The sequence below is a fragment of the Hippopotamus amphibius genome, chromosome 9 (assembly GCF_030028045.1).
Source record: "Hippopotamus amphibius kiboko isolate mHipAmp2 chromosome 9, mHipAmp2.hap2, whole genome shotgun sequence".
In the NCBI taxonomy this organism is placed as follows: domain Eukaryota; kingdom Metazoa; phylum Chordata; class Mammalia; order Artiodactyla; family Hippopotamidae; genus Hippopotamus; species Hippopotamus amphibius.
The window spans coordinates 48,344,544-48,364,508 of NC_080194.1; the positions used below are offsets into that span (position 1 = coordinate 48,344,544).

Sequence of the window (19,965 nt, forward strand, 5' to 3'; positions counted from 1 at the left end):
ACCCTGTGATTAAAAGCAGACACTGGTTACATGAAGTATAGAGATCATTTTCTGTGATTAAATTCAGTGGTGTGAGAGTGAATGAACTGTGTTAATTGTCTATGGTGTTCTTTGTTCCTGCCTTGTGGCCAGAATGTTAAAGCCTTCTTTAGTGAGGAATGCCCTTTTAGATCTATTAAGTCAATGCTTGGGCCCATGAATTTTGAAAGAAAGCATAGTTAATAGAAAAAGTAAAATAGTTTATAGTAAAGCACATACCATATTACCTTTGATTCAACTGAAGCAAAATAAATGTACAGCCAAATAGGGGGTATGTGAGCGCTGAACCTCTTGGTTTGAAAAATTGTCTGTGTAATTCCAATCACAGAAGAGTCCCAATGATTTTAGTTTAAAATTATGACCCAAATTTGGGAAGGGCCTGTGTTATAATCATTGAGCCTCAGGGTTAGCAAGCATCTTAAAGATTGGAAAGTATAATTCAGGACGCAAAGTTTGATTTTTGTATACTATAGCCATGCTTATTTGTGATCTCACCTCTACTTAAACACCTCAGCAGCCATTTCCAACTTTAAATGGTTCTAACTAATAGAAAATGTTCAACCTCATATTGAGGCATAATCTACCTTGTAGTTAAGTCTAGTTGTTGGGTCACACGTGGTCATGGGTCTTCTCTACTCAGTCATTCATTACTAAAACAGTATAAAGTTCCTTCTTATCAGACACTCCGATAGGTGTAATAGATACAGAGGCAAGCAAGAAGACAGGGTTCTTGAACCTTCTGGAGCTGATGGTCTGGTGGAAATGACAGAAGCCATAACAACTGAGAAAGATGAGTAATAAGATAGAAGCACTGGGTGTTATAGATGAAGCCCAGGGAGATACTGGGATAATTTTGCCTATACATTATATTTAGGATACCTTAAATATCCCTGAACCCTTCCATTGTTCACAGCATGTTGCCTTTTGCTCTCCTGGCAACATCTTTAACTCTCATTCAGTTTATTGCTATCCCTTTTCAAAGTGTGGATGCCGAAACAGAACACAGTACTAGAAATGGAGTCAATTTGTGGGATTTTTTTCCTCTTATGAGTTAAAATTAGAGTAGGAAAAAATCTTGCTTTTTTTAATCTAATGTGGTTTCCTTTTTTTTTTTTTTTGCATTATGATGAGTTATTAAGCACTAAGTAATTCTACATCAGAATACTGTAAATGAAAAAATAGCATGCGGTGATACTGATTCCAGTTGTAATTTGAAAATAACCCATCAAGCATGATATACATTATTGCACACTCATGCAGGGCTGCTCAGCATTAAAGTGGAAGTGTGAGCCTTCGGTTTCTACATTTCTTTGCTTTGAATGTGTTCAGTGATGCATCTGTTCTTAATTGTTCACGGACAAAGCAGGCTCAGCATGTTGGAATGGTGATGTGTCAGAATGGCTTAGTGAAGGCTCTTTCTTCCCCTTAACATATCAGGGCCTGTTGGTGCTCATATGTATACTTTTTGTGAGGGTTTGGTTACGACTACGTTAGATGGTCCATAAGTCAGTTAGAAACACCCTAACTCTAACGCTATGTCTTTAAGGCAGAATTACTCCTTTTTGCAGAAAAACGCAGTGCAGGTGTGCATTTAGGGAAGAATGAATATTTTTGTTTGAGGTGTTCTGGGTTACAGTGCAGGCTCATCACTCATTTCCTAGCCAGCGTTGAGTGGGATATGAGACAGCCTCTGTAGTTTGGATGTTAACTGTTTGGCATGACTCCACTCTCTTACTTATTCACCTCCACCAGTACATTCAGTTGTGTTTTTTGGAAATGATGGTAGTCATAACTTTTTTGTTACACCAGCCTCTTGGTCTGCATTCATAGCAAATAGCTCCAGCTCTCTTTCTGCTCCTAATAGGCTTCTGGCACTAAATGTGATCAATTAGGGCCAAAGTGCTTTGGTGGCTGAATTCCAAGAGGTAGAGTGAGCTTAACCTTCAGGTGTATATAAAGTCTAGATCTGTGTGGCTTTTTTGATAAACTCTTCCATTGATTCTTGTTCAACAGGGATCATTTACGGCTTGACCAATGCTTTGGGAAGATCATTTTATTCATGCTTAAGTTTTTCTTGGAGAAACTTTTAAAGAAGAGTTTATGAACTCAAATGCTACAGAGACCAGACTTAAAACTCATAGTGAGCCAGATGTAAAATTAGAGGGAGACAGTGGGATTAAAAATGGCAAGCCCCGATGCATATAAGTCAAATCATAATGCTGGATACCTTATACAGTGCTGTGTGTCAATTATATCTCATAAAACGGGAAAGAAATGGCAAGCCTTCTTTAGGTATATTTAAATAATGATTTTTAAATGTTGTACCTGCCCACAAAGCCTCTAAGGGTTGGAGGCAGCTGTTTTGCTATCCCTCCTTTAATGAATGGCAGGTGCTGGGGAAATTTGAGCTTATAATAGTTCCTGAGCAATCACTGTGCTCTTAGAAAATGGCAAGTAGCTATTTGCATAGGTCAAGACCTCCTCCCTTCTCATCTCTATTTTTCTATCTCTCAGCCTTCCATCAAACATTTCTCTTCTTCCTACCTCAGTGACTCTCCAGCGTACAAGGGCCTCCCCGAGGCTGTAAGTTTTAGGTGCCCCGGACCATACGAGCCCACTGCACTGGAATCTCACCTACATTGTTCATACTTATGACGTTTTTGAAATGCCAAGTCTAGTGTACATTTTTTGTCAATTTTTCACTCCAGCAAAGTGTGGGAGACTGACTAATGAATAATATCATGATCACTTATTTTTGGTTAGTGGTTATTCTTATATTACAGTTTCGTTTGGTGTGCTTAGAATTCAATCACTTACTGCTTTTTACAGCACCTATCACAGTCTTTCCTAGGGCAAGGCAGCACAGCCCATAGGGGACCAGAGCTTTGCTGCAAAGCACACTTTGAATCAAAGGAAATTTCCCCAGTTACTAATGGTGTGATATAGAACGGGTCTCTTACCTTTTGGTTTTACATCCATAAAATGGGATAATAATTGGATTGGGTGTAAGATTTTAAATTAATAGCAAATACTTATCATAGCACCTGCAATATAGTGGATGTGCTCAATAAATAATGATGTTAATGTTCCTACCTTTATCATCACTAATTGTGTGTGTGTGTATATATGTGTGTATGTATATTTGACCTTCCGAAATGGTAGGTGCTGAAAAAAAAGGTAGACGATTGAATTCCAAGCACACCAAACAAAACTGTAATATAAGTATAATCGCTAAACAAAAGAAAAAATGTGTGTATATATATCCTTCAGATAAATGGTAATGAACTATCATAGGGTAGGACAAGCATCCATTGTGTATTCTACACAGTGCCTCATACATGGTTAGTGTGTTTGTTGAACTGACTCTTCCTGAGAAAATATGATTCAATTTCATGTTTCAGTTTTTTGCTCTCCTACTCGGCTTTCTTTCCTAATTTCACTCAGTTGGGGAGGATAGATACCATCAGAGAGCATACTGAAGCAGAATGGATAATATTATCAAATTATTAGCAAGATATTTGTGTGAAAAAATTAAGCTCTACCACCTCAAATCTAGTTTGTTGGGGAATGAATGGATGGATTGGATTGTTAGGAATCTTCTTTTGAAGACCATTAAGTAGTTTATTGGAAAGGTGTCCAATTACAAGGCTCCCAATGGATTGTGTGCAAAGAAATCAGCAAGCGTGGGTATGAATTTCAGCTCTGCAGCTCACTGGCTAAAGGCTCAGTTTCCTCATCTGTAAGATGGTGATAACACTGCCTGACACGCAATTAACTAGTTGTAGGACTAACTTAGATAACTTCTGTAAACTTCCCTGCCTGGAACTTAGTAATTACTCAGCTATCTGCTGCTTATTATCACTGCCGTAATTATTAGTATCTCATCAGGCAGTAAATGAACCTGGCAGTCCCGTACAAACAGCCCAGTTGTCAGTGTCTGTGTGTGCACATATACACACACCTCTGACCATAATTCACTTCCTTCACCCAAGGTAGAAGCATTTTATTGTATATGGTGACAGATGTTTAAAAAGCCTTTTATTTGTGTATGTTTAATGGAAAATACATTTTTAATTCAAAAATAATAAGTATTTAAAATTTTTTATTGAAATATAGATGATTTGCAATATTATGTTAAAATAAATAATTTATTTGAAAGCTATTCCAAAGCTTTTTTGTTTTATTAACACACTTTAGTTTATTTCATAGGGTGAATTTGCTGATATCCATTATAAACACTTTCTAAGGTAAAAAAGCAATTTTATCAGACCAGTTACTTAACTGTGTATCTCTGCAGTTTAAATTAACTTCAGATGGCCGCAGTCAAGATTTCCATTGAGATTAAAACTACACATGAATCATGGTTTTGCGTTGTAAACAATTTTTTAAAATAGAGGAAGAAAGGGGTGAAGATGGGAAAGAAGATGAGGATGCAAAGAAAAAGGAGGAATAAAACCAACAGTCAATAAATAAGATTCTCAGTTATAATGACTTTCACAGATTTTAATTTTGCTCACCTAAAACTTACTAGTTGGTGAAACAAAAACAAAATAATGGTGAACAATTCATTATTAGTCTCCTACACTAATTCTCAAACAAAGCTAGAGAGTAAAGGACCTCATTCACTTTCTCTACAAAACGTGGAAATTCCATCTTTATTTGCACAGTCAGATAAAACTTGTTGAAGGTTTTGAACATCCATGGGTATTCTGACCACTTCAGCCAGGACTGTATGGAGGGCCAAGAATAGTCAAAGTGAGGGTGGTGATCACATAGCAGATTGTTTACCTCAGCTTCTTCATTTCAGTATATCCTACTGGGGGGTTGGTGATATGAGAGCTGCGGTGTTATTTATTAAATGCCTACTGTGTGCTAGACCAAGCTCAGTCTAGGGTCCTGTAGATACAGCTATGAGGAAGATAGGCAGATCTCTCTCCTCAGGATCTCATATGGTAGCAGAAACAGACAATAAATATTTAAGTAAATAGGGAAGTAAGTATATACAAACATAAATTTCTTAAAGTTAAATAAAAGCTAGAAAGAAGATAAAAGAGAATAATGTAGCGGAAAGTGACTAGAAAAAGACCTAGTCCAATTAGAGAGTCAAGGAAGATCTGTGTGTGTAAACTTTGAATTGATACCCAAAAAAGGAGCAGCAAGCACTATGGGAAACTGTGGGAGAAGCGCTTTAAGAATAAGAACAGCAAATGCTAAGCCCTGAAACAGAAAAGCAAAGACATCTTTCTTTTGGCAGTAATGATTCTTTTGGTGTCTTGGGATTCAGACTACTGGAAGGAGGCAAACATAAGAGAAGGAAGTAGAACAGTAGCTAATTCCTCTTGCAGCTAAGCATGAGAAAGAAGGTTTCTTATCCTCATCTCAGCCCATCCTATTTTGGATGTTTCTCAAATCTTAGACCAGGTAATGTAGCTAAAACCAGAGGGTCAGATAGGGGCAGGTACTAAATAAGAAAGTATCAATAAGATAAACAAAGTGTGGGGCAGAAAGAAATCCAGGGACATGGCCCAGGTCAGACAGGACGATAGCATTTGCATACTCCCAAATCCCTAAGTAAATGCTGTAGCAGTAGGCTGCCAAGTTGGCAAGCCCAGGATCTTCAGTGGATATTGGTTGAAGCATTCATTCTTAAGGCCAGAGTCTCATTGTTGCAGCATTTTACAGGCAAGGGTAGATAAGTGTTCTTATTTAAAATTTTGCAAATGTTCTAAAATTTTACCAATTACAGAGGTCATTTTGGTGAACTAGGAGTCTCATTGGGAAGGTTAAGTGAATCAGTTATTTTAATCAGATTGCCTTCCTAAAACCTGAATACATAATGAAAACTTTGTTAGAGTTTTTGAGAGAATAAAGAGCAAAAAGTAATATAGTCCTAGAGCGAAGGATAATTTGACAAAGAGTATGGCTATGTCCAGAAGCAAATGATAGTGGTTGAGGAGAATAAAGGGGAAGTGGGCTCTTGCAGGTGAGGGTGGAGAGCAGAAGAGGAGGAGGTAGGTAAAAATAGGATTAAGGGAGCAGGAAAAGACAAGGAAGTGAGGTGAAATGAAATCCCATGATTATATTATATGTTCCCCTATGGAATTCAGGACATTTTTGCTAGTTACGTATTCATTTCAATGCATTATCCAACAGATTTTTTATTGGGCATCTGTTATGTTTCAGACACAGTGATAAATACTGGATATAGTGCAGTGAACAAAACAAGACGAATTCCTGCCATCATAGAGCTTACAGTTTGGTAGGCAGAGTCCTGGTGATGATGAAATATGTTACAAGATAATAATAATAAATAATAGCATCTGACTCTTCATGAAGCCTTTAATGCAACTACGTGTCCTATTGTAAATAAGCAGTCTGCTGCTGTTAAACCATGCATTGCGTGAAGGCTAGTTGTAGGAAAAATATGGAATCTTAGAGATCCAGTGCCTAGGCCAATCCTCTTATTTTGTAAGTCAGGCAGTGGACACAGGTTGGGTAACTTTAGCAGGGAAACAGTGAACACAGGCTGTGAGTTTGTCTGTGGTCACAGAGCTCACACATATGTGCTATTCATGAGATATGAAAGCTGTGGACCCTCTCCAAAGAAAAGTAAACATAGCTAAAATTTTGCATAGAATACCAGGGAAACCCCTGAATCTCATCTGTGATATCCCTTAGATGCAGTTAAGAACCCCACACCTATTGCCTCTGTGCATGTTTTCTGACTTTGAGAATGTTTTCTTCCATTTTGTCTAGTCCTTTCCAACATAAGCAGTGTTTGAAATAGTACTTTACTACTGTAATTAATTTTCCTCATAAACCCCAGGTGCTAATCACAGGAGCAGTTGCCTCCCCAGGTGCTGAGTAAACACATTTCCAGCTTTGGGAAGGATGCTATTTAATGACACTTGGACAGTCCAGTATACTGTTTATCTAGTATTAAGTAATGTGGACCTGCCACAAGTAAACTTTTATCCTTGAAAACTAGAAAGATGAAGTGGTATTAAATAACTGAGCCTCTTTATATACCTATCACTTTCTCTCTATAACTGCGCTTTTTGATGTACTAATAGTTTGGTAGATGAAGAAAGTGAGAAAGATGAAGAAGGGAAAAGCTATTTGACTATATTAGAAAGCATTTGACTGTATTAGAAAGTGGCTTGCATATTAATGATATACCTAAAACAGAGCAGTATTTCTTTCTTAAAAAGCTATGAAGAAGTGAACTTCAGTAAAAAATATCTCTACCTAATGGTCACTTATAAATTCAACAGATATTTCTGAGAACTTACTGTGGGTAATAAGAAGAAAATGATACTCCTGTGAGGGAGAAAGTTATAAAACACTGTGAACTGCAGTGATGAAATGTGCATGGAATATTCTGGGCACACGAGGAAGAGGAACACTTAACCTCACAAAGATGGGGCTTGCTGGTATAAGGAAAGAAAAAAAATATTTTTTTTTCTACCCTCCTAGGTTCTGTCTTGAGCTCTGCAGATTAGACTGACAAAAACAGATTAACAAGAGAAAGGCAAATAGATTATTAACACATGCATATCACATACACGGAAGCACTCAGTGATGAGTAACTCAGAGTGGTGGTTAGAACTTGGGCTTATATGACGTTTTAACCAAAGGACAATACATTTTTAGAGAAGTGACAAGACAAAGGAAAAGGATTTGTAAGTTTCTGGGCAGCAGATTGTGGGAAGGTAAATATGTGGGAGAACAAATGGAAGCCAAGGACTAGTGAGTAAAGTTTGTCATGTGGATTCCTCTGGTGCCTCTCTAGGCTGGTCAGGGTCTAATATTGTCTCTGGTGGCGGGGAGGGGGGACAACCTTTACACATGTATGTGCTTCTAAGCATGTAGGGGGGAGGATGGACAGCTTTTCCTGAGCCGCTTCTTTTCAATTTCCTTAAGCTCAAAATAATTCTTATGCCAAAGTGGCATATTTGGGGGTGGCATATTCCACTACCCTTCTTTGGACTGAGTCAGGGAGGGAAGAGCACCCTGAAAAGAGAGTGTTGCCTAAAGAAAGGCATAAAGTAAGAAAAACAAGGCATTTCGGAATATTCTGATAAGTTAACTCAAAGTGTTGCAGGTTGAGGGTGCTAACCACTTACTATCCTTTCCTTATTCTTGCCAGTAGAAAAGAGATACAAGAAGCTAAAATATCATTAAAATAGCAGCTTTATTAATGGTGGTCCATAAAATGCCAATGTTCAGGATGTTCTTATAAAACTAGAGTAGAGAATTTGGCTGGGACCCAAAGCCAAAGTATAGGTACACCAGCACGGTGATGCCAATTCAGAACCAAGGATTCTTTTGGGGAGCCTAGTGGGTACACTTACAAAGCCCTCCCACTGCAAGGAAGATCACAGGTCTGGTGGCAAATAGTCACAAACAGCTGCGGAGAGCCTTTGGGGGTGGCCGACTCCAAGTGCAGCTGTGCTTAGCAGAGGGACCCAGGCAGTGGAGAAGAGCTAAGACCCCTCCTAATGGTTAGTATCAGAAGCAGGCAACCCAAGAGAGAAATGGGGAAAGAGGATGGGGATGAGGAAGGGAGCAAAGATGGAAGAAGTGATGGAGGGAAGAAATTCTGGAAGAAAGACACCAGAAACATCTATCACTGTCTCCATATCTGTGGGCTGAGGCAGGAATATGGCGAGAAGAGTTTCTCCTCTAGAAGAGCAAACAGAGATCTTTTGTGCCCCCTGAAGAGTCCAAGCCCACAGTGATTTTTATGCTTTTTTTCAGTTAGTCGTCTTTGGTAGCAGTCCCTGGGGACTCAATGCTACCCACCTCTGGTCCTAAGAAGAGCGAGGTGACCCACTCCATCTATGTAAGGATCAGCCACTCTCACTGGGAAGTTGAGGATCCTGGAACTCTGGGGAAACTCTAGTCTCCTCTCCCAGGTGAACGAAGGAGTGAGAAATCAATCGTACAGACAAGACTCAGCCAGCCTTGAAAACAACTGTCCCTAACGTTCCCTTTATCCGTCAGCATGTGACAGATTAAGGCTGACCTCCATTCAACATTGCTTCTTTCACCTGTGAGAAAATTGAGCTATGTATTCAGAGTGACTCTTCCCGTATTTTGCAATTGAAAATCGGAGTCAGACAAGAAAAAAAAAATTAAAAAGAGAGATTGAAAAGGCCTGGGAAAAGAGATACCGGAATAAATAATCAGGTTGCTTCTTGGCTGAGCCGTGCTAACCACTTCCTGATTGGTCTCCTACCTCCCATGTCCCTACCTTCAGTCTCTCCTGCACATAGTTGCCAGCTGAAGTAGAGCTGTAATCAAATCGTCTTCCAGCTGAGAACTAGTGAATGACGTTCAGTTTCCTATGGAGTAATGTGTAGACGCCTCACTCAGATACTGAGAGCCTTCTGTGTTCGGGTCCCCCTGTATTCTAGCTTCAGTCCCCCCCCCCCCTCCACAGATTGTTCAGTCCAGGCCAACAGCACCTCTAACCTCTGACAGTTAACTTTCCAATATGTATTTCCTCAAGAATCCAAGCCGTCCTCTCTCTGTCAGACACATTCATGTCAGAGATACCACTTGTCCTTAGCTCCTCCACCACAAAAGCTCGTTCCCTTTATCAGGCATCCACATTGCTGTTCTTTATTGGCATTATGTCTTTTCAAAGAAAAAGTAATATATACATATCCCAGATATTTTTGAAAATACATAGAAAAGAAAAGAAAAGAAAAACAAAAACACCAGCATAGCTCCCATCACTCAAGTACAACTGCTATAAATATTTTGGACCATTCCTTCCAGCCATTTTTTAACTCTCGGAAACCTGTGCATAGGTCTCACTGTCTCCATTGGAGCGAAAGCTCCCGGAGGGTCCCGAGTGCCTCGTTCCCACAGGTCTATCACAGGGCATTGTACTAAGTAGGTCTTAACATATTTAACTGAGCTGAATCAACAAGTATTCACTGAGTACCTGTGATGCATCTGATAGTTTGGAGTAAAAGCAATATATAAAAGCAATCCTCAATTATGTATAAAGAGACCATTGACTATGTTTTTGCAGACTTAGAACCAGAAATACTTTCTCCCTCTCACTCTAATGTTACAGTCATATCAACATACCAGTGGCCCTCAGGTGCTTTGGTCCAGGGTTCACTGGGCATTGGAAGCGGTGGGAGTGAGAACAGAGGAGTGGGGGCCATTGCAGGGGTCAAATGTCAGGAAAACTGTGGAATGGAAGCAGGCATCCTGGTTCTCAAGTCTGCCTCCACTACATTTTAATCTCAAGGAGCCTTTAGTTGTAACAGCCTGACCTCAGCAGCTGTTACATCAGACTGTGTAACAGTGACCTCACAGCAGACATGGTTCGAAGCCTCTATGGATGCAGCTGCTGAGCCACCCTTCCTCGTGAAGAACGTCGGCAGCCTTGAAAGACTCAGGTCTTCTTATTAATTGCACAAAGGTCTTTGAGGTCCTCATGTCAGTCCCTCCAAGGGTCTTTGCTGAGGCTTCAGGAGCTTTCCAGGTTATTAAGATACTCCAGAGTTGTTTGTTTCTTTGTTTGTTTTCAGGTTTTCTGTTCCGTATAGAGGATATATGTGTCAGAAACCATCAAATTCAAATTGCTGTACTATCTATGAGACTTAGGATACAGCATTTAAACTGACCAAGCTGCTGTTTCTTCATTCGTAAAATGGGAAGGATCCATCTGCATCATAAAGTTGCTTGAGGATCACCTTTATAATATATGAGTTTGATAAACATACTATGTACAACAGGCAGAACTATTATTACTACTGTTACCATCTAAATGTCTTTGGAGAATTAGAATCAAATTAGGTATATCCCAAGTCCTTTAAGAGATTTTGTGTCTTAGTTCCTCTGGGCTTCCATAACAGAATACTATAGCCTGGGTGGCTTATAAACAACTGATATCTATTTTTCATGGTTTTGGAGGCTAGGAAGTTCAAGTTCATGGCACCAGCAGACTCAAGTGTCTGGTGAGAGCCTGCTTCCTGATTCAGAGACAGCCCTCTTTTTGCAATAACCTCACATTGCAAAAGGAGCCAGGGGGCTCTCTGGGGCCTCTTTTATAAGAACATGAATCCCATTCATGAGATCTCCACCTTCATGACCTAATCACCTCTCAAAGGCCCCACTTCCTAAAACTATCCCACTGAGGATTAAGTTGCAACATATTAATTTTAGGGAGATACCACAGTCGGTCTACAGCATGTTGGAACCAGATGAACACTGGGGAGATCTATGGACTTAGAGTGAGATCAGGCCTAGGAACAGTTGCGCAGCATGATTCTGATTCCCAGCTAAACCCACACCCTGAGACGGATTTGGGAGGAGAGCAAGCCAGAACCTCTTAACAGCTCTATTCTGCTAGGCTACATTAGATGTATACTCTCTTCATCCCTTTTGAACTATTCATGAAAATATCTTGAACTATACCTTTAATATGAAGATTCTAATTTTAGCAGTATATTTGGATTTAAAACGTTCCTTGATGTCACTCCTGTAGAAAGATATTCATTCCTCATCTACAAAATACTGTGCAAACAGCCCCTTTGGCTCAAAGGCAAGCCAGGTCTCTGAAGTATATAGTTGTTCAGGCTGTGAGTACTCAATGTCATCTTCTGGCATTTTTTTTTCCCTGAAGTGCTAAAACCAGCTATTTTTACAAGGAGAAAAAGACACTAAAACCCCCATAGCATTTTAATCTCTACAATAAATATCTCTATAACAGATAACAAAGACATATGAATTTGAAATACAAACATTTAGCCATGGAGGATAACCTAGATAGGGAAGAGTTTTTTTTAATCATTAAAGAATAGAACTATGAATACAAAATCTTAACCAAGAAATCAGTCCTGAAGGAAAATCAGCTATAAAGGCAGAGCTCTAAATTAAAATTTCAGAGCAGTACCTCATTTTGATTTAATGGTACAATTAGAATAAACAACTATAAATGATCATTTTCTTCTGTGCCTTTTGTAAGAACTTCCCTTGGGTAACAAAAATATATGCTATTTATCAATATGAAAATGAAACGGTTGTTTCTAAGTCCCGTTGTGGGCAGAATGGCAAAGCAGATCAAATTTTTTGTGTCCCCAGTTTCCTTTTGGAATCTTCTAAAACACTAATCCACCCCCTCTCACCCCACCTCTGCCCAAATGTTTTTGTCTTCACAAACCAAAATGGCTAACAGATCTTTCACGAAGGCCAGGCTGTAAATTAATTCTCTGATTAACTCAGTCTCTCATTCATTCTACGTTTATTTTTGTGGATCTCTATGTCAAGTGCCAATTCCTGGAGATACAAATAAGATGGGAAAACTGCCCTCAAGACAGTAAAGTTAAGCAGACCTGCTGTGATCAGCAGTAACAGAAACACAAACTGAGAGGTTGTGGGAGGGGAGAAGAGGGAAAGTAATTGTGTCTGAGGGAAAGCGAGGATGGTGAGGAAATGATCCACAGAGGAAGCAGTAGCTGACCCAAGGAGGAGGTGGGGAATCATTCAATCCAAGCAGAGGGAACAAAAAAGCTGACTGATGACAACTTAAAGCCTTACCGGTCCCAAGTTATTTGCATTTAAAAGTGATAAATCCTCAAGCTAAAAGGAAGAAAATTGGCCAAAAGCATTTCAAGCTTAAACCATAGAGTATAATTTAGACAGCACGAAGCATCACAGTTCCAAGAAAATGATTCTTAATCAAGTGTTTGCAGTAGAAACATCTAAAGCTTTTGTTTGTTTGTTTGTTTAACTATAGGTGCCCAGAATTTACCCCCGACTTAATGAATCAGAATCTCAGGGAAAGGGCCCGCAAAACTATTTTTAAAAGCTCTTCAACTGATTCTGATGTGCTGCCCTGACAAGAACTATTTCCTTTGATAAGAATTCTTAATTTATAAGCAGAGCCCCAGAATTTATACTATCCTTTAAGGATACGATCCTCAACTTCCAGTTTGCTATTCATTTTACCACTTCCATACCACTGAGTTTACCACAGCTCTTTTACAGCACTTGTGTGCTGACATTTCTTGTTCTGGTTTTATCTGGACTAGGAGCACTTTAAAGACAGCAAGCCTTAATCACATTGTGTCTGTTGCTTATTCCTGTCACTTAGTAGGGTGGCAGTTACTCTGTGAATGTTCCTGAATGAATTAATGTTCTGTAAGCTTGCAGAAGTCATCATGAACATTTCTAAAACACCTACTATGTACCAAGCACATAGCAGGATTAAATGAGATGAGATATGGAAAAGCCCTTTGTAAAATATAAATGTACCAACATAGTTTCCAGATATTGTAACAAACTACAAGTGTGCTTCTTAATCTCATTGAAAAGCTAAGTAGGCTGAATTCACACTTTTATATCAAGGTAAATATATTTAAGCCCCATGAAAAGAGACCTTTTAATTAATTAGTTTTCTTAATTCCACACCACCTTCACATCAAACAGCATGCTGGTTCATATCTTCCTTTAGTCGGTTTTCTGCGTGGAGGCATTGGAAGAGGCGTGCACAGTGGCCACTGTCAAAGACAGTATTCATGTTATGATCTGTTGACGAAAAAAGAAAGCAAAGCAGCTTCCTTACCTGATGCACACCATCCCCACACATGGCCCATTCTCTTCTCTCAGTAAACCAGATTGCATTTTGAAGGCACTCTTGTTCTGACCTTTAGTTAAGAGAAAATTTCTTCAATTTCGCTATTTTAAAAAGTTTGCTAGGACAGAGAAAATACACCTGACAGTGCCCGTTTGCTCTGCGGCTTAACAGTGAGAATGACACTTTTCATGATGAGGGCACCAGTGGATCCTGCAGCATTTGCGTCTCCATCCTCCCCTGGGCTGTGGAGTGACTTGACTTTGTCTTCAGTGCACTTGCTATACAGTATCAGCCTTCTTTTCCCCTGTTCTAATAATTTTATACCCTATTCTAATAATTTTATAACCTCTATCTTAACCTCTATTTCTATAAACTGTGCTTCTCAACACATTCCAATTTGAATGATTACTGCCTCACTTTATTATTTAGGCTGGTGATCTCAGTGACCAACCATATTTTTATTTTTATTTTATTTTATTTATTTATTTTTGGCTGCGTTGGGTCTTCATTGCTGCGCACGGGCTTTCTCTAGTTGCGGCGAGCGGGGGCTGCTCTTTGTAGCACTGTGCGGGCTTCTTATTGCAGTGGCTTCTCTTACTGTGGAGCACGGGCTTAGTTGCTCTGCGGCATGTGGGATCTTCCTGGACCAGGAATGGAACCCATTTTCCCTGCGTTGGCAGGCGGATTCTTAACCACTGCACCACCTGGGAAGTCCCCCAACCATATTTTTACAGGAAAATAAAAATCTTTATACATAAGTCTTTTGGGTATATTGAGACCCAGTTTCCAACCTGGAGTGGAGGATTCCCCACACCAGTAAACAATTCTCGGAGACCAACAGGGTATCCAAGAATTCAGCTCAGTTCTGATACTGTACACCTAGAGATGGTGTCAGATTCCAGAGGTTAAGGGCTCCGTCCCGCAAGACTGTCCACCCACTTTCCTCCCCCACAAACTTCAGACTGTTCACCTGTGCTTCTGACAGACTGGCTGTAAATCAGAGGTTCCTGGGGTTTGATTAATTTATTTGAGCAGCTCACAGAACTCAGAAAGATTTTACTTACTAGATCACTGGTTTATATAAAAGCATATAACTCAGGAAGAGCCAAAAGGAGAAGATGCATAAGACAGGGTATTTGGGAAGGGGCAGAGAGCTTCCATGCCCTCTTCCAATGCACCACTCTCCCTACCTCTCCACGCATTCACCAGTCCAGAAGCTCTTTGAACCCTGTCCTGAGTTTTTATAGAGGCTTCATTACATAGTCATGATTGATTGAATCTTTGGCCATTAGCAATTGATACCACCTCCAGCCCATTTCCCTCTGTGGGGGGGGCAGGAGGGTGTGGTCTCCTGGTGACCAGTCCCCATCCTTAGGTGTGGTCCGAAAGTCACCTTTTCAACATAATAGAAGACTTACTTTTATCACTATCAACACAGGAAATTCCAAGAGTTTTGGGAGTTGTGAGCCAGGAACTGTGCACAAAGACCAAACATACCTGGGAAATGTATTTTGCTCATCTGAATGATCGAATATATATATTGGACAAATAATTATGGAGAACCTGCTGTATGCTTGCTACTGTGGGGGATTCAGGGGACCTAGTCCAGTTTTTGAAGAAAAAACAATACTTGACAGTGTTATCAGTTAGGACGGAATAAGGGTTATGAAAGAAGTGCAGAAAAGTGCTATATGGTCACTCAGGGGAGACAGAATTCAATCTGTTGTTGGAGGTGGCAGTAAGTCAGGAGAGAAGAGCACTGCTTCACAGAACTCAGATGTCCCTCCATTTTTAGTCCCCATCCCATCCTGGTGCAGTGTGGGCGGTAGAAGAAAATACTGGGCATGAGGGTATAGGCATTGTCTTTTCTGTTTCTGTTTGGAAAATGCTAAGCTTTTTCTTCATTAATGAGCAACTCCCTTTTACCTCCCTAAAGCCTTAATATCTTTCTCTGTGAGCCCTTTTTTTCCTCTCTTTCTTTGTTGGTCTGGTTATAGCTCTTAATCTCTTCCCTGGGCAATACCAAAGAATCTCTTTCCTCCCTTGTTTCTCTGCCTGTAGGATTGTCATTGAACCCCTTTTCCCCACGGCGGCCAAGAGATCTTTCTAAGGTTCAAACCCAAACAAATCTGCCATTCCTCTGATTAAAACCCTTCAGTGATCCCCCATCATCTGTGATGAAATCCAAACCCTCACGTGGCAACAGAGCATTTTGTGGTTTGTCTCTGCCTGCTCCTTAGCTTTATCCTTCACCCTGGCTCATCTCTCATCCTGTCTTCAGCCACACTGAACATAATTGAGCTCTAGGAATGGTTGTGGCATGTTCACAGTCTCTGCAAGGTAATTTATGCTTCCTTTGCTTAGAGGAGGCTCCATAAAGGCTCTGGAATTTGAATGCAGACTCTGCTGCTTACTCAGTGTGGGACCGTCAGTGAAGCTTTCAGCTCTCCAAGCCTGAGGTTTCTCATAAAGTGCAAGTAGTGAGTTGTGGAATCCTTGTCAAGACCAGCGATACTATGTCCTGGTGAAGAGGCTGACACATAGTAGGTGTGCAGGATTATCATCTACTTCTGATCTTTCAAAGCTCCTTTCCAAGCATCACCTCTTAGGTTGGGCCTCTCCTTACTTCCACCTGTGTGCCCCACACTTACATTCTTCTACTATGCATCTATAACAATTTATGACACTTACTTGTTTACACGTTAGTCTAACCCCCAAATTTCTTGAAGGCAAGGGTCTTGTCTTATTGATTTCTTTAGGCCAAACCCCTGGGAAAATTCCTTGCATATAATTGACACTCACAGAATATATATTAGTCACGGGGCTTCCCTGGTGGCACAGTGGTTAAGAATCTGCCTGCCAATGCAAGCAGGCACAGGTTCGATCCCTGGGCTGGGAAGATCCCACATGCCGCAGAGCAACTAAGCCTGTGCACCACAACCACTGAGCCTGCGCTCTAGAGCTCGTGAGCCACAACTACTGAGCCCACGTGCCACAACTACTGACACCCACGTGCCTAGAGCCTGAGCTCTGCAACAAAAGAAGCCACCACAATAAGAAGCCCACACACTGCAACAAAGAGTAACCCCTGCTCACCACAACTAGAGAAAGCCTGTGTGCAGCAACGAAGACTCAAAACAGCCAATAAGTAAATAAATAAATAAGTTTATTTAAAAAAAAACAGAATATATATATATATATATATAGTGGTAAAATGAATGAAATATTGTTGCCAGACTTTTGTAAAAGTTTCTTTTGATATTGGCCAGTTCATTGAAGCTCAGCAGACAAAAACTGGAAGCAGTCTTTAGAACTCTCCATACAGCATCCCCATGTTGCAGTTGAGAATGCTGTATCCATGACACTGAAGTGTACCTACATTTATACTGCTAGATGGTAGACTTCTTGCTATAAGTATATGTGTTTCAACATGTATTAGTATTTCCACCATCTCACCCCAGCTCCCGTCACTGGCTTGTAGAATTAGATGTGAACTTATCACTAGCATATTCTCAATAAGGGAGTAAGGGTGCCTCTTCTCAGGGAGGCTATACATCAGCCTACCTGTAACTATTTTTGAGTTTTCACAAAACTGAGCTTCACAATCTCATTCACTGATGCCATGTGGCCAGGATATTGACTGCTAATGTTTCTGGCAACCAACTTGTGTCCAGTCTTCTTGCAACTAACTGCCTTCTCCATAAAACCTTGGAAATGTATAAGAGAAAGAATAAAAAGGTGAGTGAGTTCTCAGCCAGGGGTGATTTTGGCCTCTCCTCCCCTACCACCCCAAGATAGTGGACAAATTCTAGAAACAATTTTGGTTGTCACTACAGGACTGGGGGTGGGGGGATGGGGAATCCACTGGCATCTAGTAGGTAAACACCAGGAATGCTTGTCAGTGTTCTGCAGTATAGAGGTCACCTCCTTCCTCGGCCCCAAGAAAGAATGACCCAACCCAAAGTGTCAATAGTGCTGAGTTTGAGAAACCCTGCTCAAAGCCATGTGTATACATTGTACTACCAAAAGTTACCCTTGAGATTTCCGGGAGTATTTTGGAGATAGGGGTTTGAGGAGACAGGGAGCAAAAGATGATCTATCTATTAGGACTTAAATGAGAAGGTAGGAAGGGGCAGGATTATGTCCATAAGAGAAAGCAGAGGGAAATTTGCACAAAGCACAACCTCCCATCACCATTTCTTCACTTGTGTGACCCTCTCTCAAGCTTCACTATAAGTGTGCTTAATGCTCTATCTTCATGCCTTGAGGATTCCCAGTGGGCAATCTGAAATTGATATAATTAACAAAGTAGCTGGAGATATGGCAGATATTACAACTATATTGCTGCTATAATAACTGTGAAGTAAGAAACAATTTTATAGTGGGAGAATCCCTTAATCGGTTTAAGTGGATCTAACACGAGATAGAATATTAACACAAAGATAATGTCCTAGGTTCTTATTTCTTTGCAGTTCTTTTAAATATACAATAAATTCATACCTAGCCAGGTATTTTATGCTGTAAAATATGTTGCATATTCAAGATTAGTGTAAATGATTAAGCAGCTATTTTCCCTGTACAAAATGTATCAAATATTTCTACTCTTTATATTTATTGTCTTTAATCCATTCCTTGTTGATTAAATGCCCATGAGCAAAAGAACTGGCGTTCAGTAAAATATGGAAAAGTTACATGTTTAATTTATGATTGGTTAAAAGAGAAGATTTCTAATACAGAATTTATAAGAATAAATAAAATACAAAAATTTTTTCTGCCGTCTCATCATCTTTCAGAGGCTACAAGTTTAGGATTGGACAAATGTGATTTTCATAAAGTATAGCCCAGGCAAACCAAAGGGTTTACAAACTAGAGGCCTTTTAGGAAAATAAAATAAAAAAGATATTGAAATAATAAACATAAAACTAAAGTTATGATATGAATATATTCACAATAGAAGACAGATGCTCAGTGAAAAACACATAACACTCCTAAAAGCAGAAATGGAAATCTCTTGTGGGTCATTCATTATACTCTCCATCATAGCAGTGGGGTAGATTTCTTTCCAAAGGTATATCATTGAATACTTTGTCCACTCTGGTGACTTACAGGATGGCTTTTCTGCTACTTCCATTGTGAGGCCATTTTACAACTTAATAGATATCACTACTGGGAAAACTTTGTAGATGCGGAGGCTACAGTTTCTGTTATTCGATTTCATGCCCTGACTTCTAGTTATTGCCCTCAGGGAATATCGTAAACAATTCTTTCCCTTCATGGTGACACATTTTGGACTCTTGGTAATTTGTATTGTATCTCTAAGTCATTCTCTGAAATATTTTATATGTACTGTACATCAAGTAAATTCCTCTGTCGATGAACGCTATCTTTAGTTTTTATAATCTTGTCTCATAAGTCATTTTTCTTAGCCTGTTAATCAATCAGCTCTTCTGTAAATCCTCACAAGTTTGTCAGCATCTAATACTGAAGTACTTGCAAGTGATTTGGTAATCTGATTCCATCTTACCAATGCACTGCATAGATCAATAATTGATTCCTAGTTTCAGACTGCAGTGCTCTTGTGTTTTGACAACTTTGCAATATCTTAAGTTCCCTTCATAGCTTTTTATCACTTGCTATATTTCATAGAACTTTCTCCACTGAAATCTTAGGTAAAGTAGTTCCACTTCTAGATTTAGTGATACCAAAAGAGTCCTAACAACTTTTTTTTAATTAAAACTCATTTACTCTCTGTTGCATATGATATAATGTAATAGCCACTTTGCAGCGATTGTTAATAGAGAAATAATTTCACTAATTTCTATATTCTTTCAGCTCTGAGATAATCTGTATCTAATATAATATCAACATTTCCATATAAAGAATGTCTAAAATATGCTGCAATATCTGCCCCCACAAAGACCCTATACGTGTACGTTATGCAATGTATTGGAGTTACTGAGGGACCTTTGTCAGGTCAATAATTTAATCCCCCTGAAATGTGTAGTGTATATAGTTAGCACAACCATCTTTTCTGTTTCTTTCAAATTGATTATGCATTATCATCTATGTTGTGAAGATGATCTACTTTCTTTTACATTTTTAAGGTTTACTTTTTAATATTAAATGTTTCGTATCTTATAAGGTGATCTTTCCTTTTCACTACATTCAAGTTTAGAGTTCTCCAGTTCCAGAATTAACATTATGAAAACCACTGTTGTTGTTTTGTCTGAGTATTTTATTGCTGTCAGAATCTGCATTTTTCATCTTAAAATAAATCAAATATAGGGAATGAATAAATTTTAAAAGATTTTGACCCTGATAGC

The 19,965-nt window shown here is 39.5% G+C and overlaps 1 protein-coding gene across 2 annotated transcripts in view; it reads left to right on the forward strand.

Annotated features, from left to right (window-relative positions):
- The window catches only part of PDGFD (platelet derived growth factor D), a 218,477-nt gene that overhangs the window by 148,456 nt on the left and 50,056 nt on the right, over nt 1-19,965 (forward strand). The window lies entirely within an intron of this gene.